The following is a 4,647-nucleotide window of genomic DNA, read 5'->3' as shown; positions in this document are numbered from 1 at the left end:
CCTTCACAAAACCTCCATCTCCACCTCCCAAAATCCAAACCCACAATACCCAATCTACTCTATCATCACCACCACAACTACCATCTTCCACCACCATAAACTTCATCACCACTACTCAAAGTTAGCCAAAGGAGCATCATATCTTCATCACCATTTCATTGATCATCACCATCAAGAAGTTCATATCCATCCATTCCACCATCAAGGAGGATTCAAGGAGCATTGAAGGAGAAAAATGAAGGAGAAGCTACCCATTAATTTGTCAAGCTTCAACTAGTTCTTTCTTCCCTTAACTCTTTAATTTGCCTTGATTTACTTTATAGATTTGATGCCAATTTGTATGATTATGAGTGAGTAGTTACTTTGTTGGGGCTAGGGTTGAAAGCCGTAGCCAAACTTGTATGAATTGATGTTTTAATTGACATTTGTTGTTATTTGTGATTTTCATCTTCATACACTAATTCAAGAAGTGAATGCATTCATTCACACTTAACTATTTTGAATGTGTTGTGTTTGTCATCTCATGAAAAAATGCTTAGGGAGTAGTTAACCTCGAACATTAATAGCATGATAGCATCCTCTCTGTGCATGTGAGGGTAGTGAGTTAAAATCACCTAGATCTAGGATTGGTTTGCTTGCTTGATTATCTAAACTCAAATCTTTATGCATCTAGGAGCAAGGAATTGATACTTATCCGGTAATATAACTTGTTCTTGGGTAGTTAGTTTCGCACTTATCCGGTGGAAATTGATAAAATAAAAGGAGTTTAAGCCTTTGTAGTCTTATCCGGATGCAAAGAGGGTAATTGGGAAATTAGAATAGCATCACTTGTATTTACGAGAGAATATGTCTCATCGTAGTCAATTCCTGGGCATTTTGTGAGAAGCCTTGCACCATAAGGCGAGATTGCCATCTCTTTTTCTCAATATGCTTTCTAACGAAGACCCATTAGTCAATAGGTTTTATGTAAGGAGGTGTTGGCATCACTGGCTCAAAGACCTTCCTTTTCGTTTAACCTGGATTTGCATCTTTTCATTTAGGCTAAATTTCTCTATGTTGGTATTCATGCTTCAAAGGAGCGTGGTTCGATATCATCGGTCTCAACAAACTCATGCGCAACTACATCATCAATTATGATGGAGTTTCTATTCCACATCTCATGTACACTAGTGTAATTTTCATAAAGCTCTATATTCTCAAGAATAGATTTTGACGTTGAGGGTCCCCAACGATAACCATAATCCAGAAGATACTCATGAGACGGATGTTGAGTGTCAATGATCCAAGGATGCCAAAGTATCCTTCCAATCCACGGGCTTCTCAAGCATCCTAGCTGGGGCTATGGCCTGTAACGCCAGAGTGCCACTTTCTATGGCGTTGGCGCCTTGCCTACCTCTGTGTAGGGTGGCGGTACGTCCTCTTGTAGGGACGTTCTTCCTTGCAGGCATTTTTGCAGCAAATGTGTGTGATCTCGTCACTTTAATAGGGATCGAGATGAGACATGGTGGGGACAGACCACGACAATTTCTGTCGTTCCTGCTGAACATTCATGTTCTTATCTCCCCCTAACAATGGGAAGACTGTCTCATCAAAGTGACATCCGTAAATCAAACTGGAAGGAGATCGCCTTGCAAGGGCATTAAGTGGCGGACGATAGTTGGAGTCTCAAATCCAACTAAGTTACTCACTTATTTGTAAGGACCTACCATAGGCGTTGTGGCGGCGCAATTGGCACATAAACGGCTCACTTGAATGTGCGTAAGTATAAAATATTTGTACCCAGTCACTAGCTGTAACGCAGAGATACATTGAGTAGCTGTAGGTCGTAGAGAAATTAGCATAGTTGTATGCGATATTGCATCACCCCAAGCAGATATAAGGCGATTGGTGCGCATTTATCAATGTCTGAACTATCATTTGTAGTTATTTCCACAAGACCATTTGGGTGTGTATATGGGAATGTGATGTCCAACATCAATCCCTTTGCAATAACCATCGAAAATCTTTGATGTAAACTCTCTAGCATAGTCAAACCCAATTTGACTGAATGTGATGATTTGGGGGGTGAGCCCGTTGTCATATGATATGTGCTAGGAGTATAGCATAAGCAGCTTTTACAGGTGGACAATGGCACAACACGTGATTAGTATGTTTGCGTGTCAACCAACATTATGAGATATTTAAACGTCCGCAAGTTGGTTGAATATGTCCACAAATATCACCTTAGATTCCTTGCAAGAATGGTATATTTTCTTTTAGTGTCCTTTGCATAGGATGGTCTCGATCCTACCTTTGCTAAAGAGCAAGCTTTGCAAAACGAATGATATGGAAGTAACTCTTTGGACCAATCTTTGGTTCGTACTTCTTTTCGTTTTGAAGAATGGATGTCCGTGTGAAGTCTTTAGTATACGGAGCATCATCTCACGACTTGGATATCCCAAACGATCGTGCCAAAACCTATATGTGTCAGAATCCCATAAGTCATCTCTTATGACATGGTTTGATTCAATGACTCGAATAGTGGTTGCATGCAACCCACTAGAGTGACACATAAGTTTCTCTAATACTCGTTTATGTCCGTAGTCATTAGAGGTAATGCAAAGGAATTCTTATCCATTCTCACAATGTGTTTCCACATGAAAATCATTGGCTCTTTATATCTTTCAAATAATAAAGTTCGGAATTTAACACATGTCCATGACATTGAATAATAATGCGACACTTTATTAATAAGGAAAATAGCCAATGATTACATCAAAGTTTCCAAAGTCTATAAAATCAAACTTAGACAAATTGTAATTTTACTCAATCAGTTTGGTAACTCCAATGAAATATGACCAGGAAAGTAGAGAGAGATGTTGGTGGAGCGAGGATCGTTTAAGTACCCTGATCTCAATTACTTTCCTACACATCATACTTCATTTGATGCGCCACATGAGAAAGAGTTAATACAATTGTCATTTATTGACTAAGGCACATTTGCTGTTTATTGGAAAATAGAAAAGGACTATTCTAATCAAAGTCTGCGGCATCCTCGTGCTCTTTATTTGCAGCTTTGAAGTCCTCAGTGGTGAGAGTGATATCTTCACCATCTTCATCTTCAGCAAGATTGGTTTCTTGCTCTCTCAATTGCCTATACTCCTTGTAGCTTTCAGCTAGTTGGGTACTTGCATGGCATTGCTTGAGCCAATGCTCAATTGATCCACATCGATGACACATGTCATTGTGGTTATCTCCCTTCATTTGAGGTGCAGGTTGTCCACGTTGTGGATATTCCCTAGGAGGGTTGCTGCTACTACCATGTCTCATAGTGCGATCTCCATGGCCTATGGTGCTACCTCGACGGCCCATGGTGTTGCCATATCCACCTCTCCCACGTGTGGAGTTGCCACCACGTGTGTCTGCTCTAAAGTTGTGGTTTCCTTCTTTATTGGGGCGGTTATATGGACCCATTCGTCCTTCTTGTCCCCTGTTATTAGGATACCGCTCCTTGCGCCCTCTTTTGGGTGCATTATAATTCGCCTCACGAACGCTCTTGGTTCCAATGGGCCTTGAATTATAATTCTTTACGAGGATGTTGTCGTGCTTTTCAGCTATCGACATAATATTGATGAGCTCATTAAACTTCATAATTCATCTAGCATTGACTTTAGTGCGATATTGCTTTGATATCACAAGTGCTGCGACGGGAATGGTGGAGAGAGTCTTCTCAATTAGTTCTTCTTCTGTGAGAGGTTTTTCACAGAACCTCAACATGGCTTTGAGGCGAAGAGCTTCTGAATTGTATTCAGCAACAGACTTGAAGTCGGATAATCTTATGTTGTTCCACTGAACCTTCAAGTCAGGGAGGAGGGAATCTTGGATATTGCCAAAGCGCTCTTCTAGAGCTACCCATAGGTCTCTTTCATCCTTGATCGACATGTACTCTAATCTGAGAGATTTATCCATGTGGCGTCGCATCAAGATAATTGCTTGAGCATGCTTTGTGAGTGTTCGTTGGAACACAAGGCCATGGTCAGGTGCCTGGATTATAGGCAATATCCCTCTCGCAGTGAGATGGTTCTCAACGTCGGTTACCCAGCCATGGTATTCCGAGGCTGTTGAGTCAAGCATTGGAAAGTCGAGTCTAGGTTCATTCGACATCTTGTTGAAATAAGAAGAGAAGATATGTTAGTTTCAGAGTTTAAACTTCCACGAAAACTAAAATAATAAGAATTCCGAGCTATGCTACCAAGAAATCAATTTCCAAGAATATTTGGATTAGACCAAAACAATGATGTTTGCGGACGCTCTTAGTCCGAATATTATGAACACTCTTAGTTCATTGATTACGAACGCTCTTAGTTCGTTTAGCGTGAATCCCCACAATTCCGCTAATTAAATAATCGAACCGACTTTTAATATGGTCATAAATTGATGCTTGCGGACGCTCTTAGTCCGAATATTATGAACACTCTTAGTTCATTGATTACGAACGCTCTTAGTTCGTTTAGCGTGAATATCCACAATTCCGCTTTTTGATTACAAGTCCCCGAAAAGAAGAGAAAGGAATAAAAACTCAAAAACGGGAACTTTAATCTTTAAAACTTACTTGTTGAAATTCGGAGCAAATCCGCTTCTGAATAGATCCCACTTCAAATGTTGTAT

The sequence above is a fragment of the Rosa chinensis genome, chromosome 7 (genome assembly GCF_002994745.2).
Source record: "Rosa chinensis cultivar Old Blush chromosome 7, RchiOBHm-V2, whole genome shotgun sequence".
In the NCBI taxonomy this organism is placed as follows: domain Eukaryota; kingdom Viridiplantae; phylum Streptophyta; class Magnoliopsida; order Rosales; family Rosaceae; genus Rosa; species Rosa chinensis.
Note: the sequence above shows the minus strand (reverse complement) of the source record.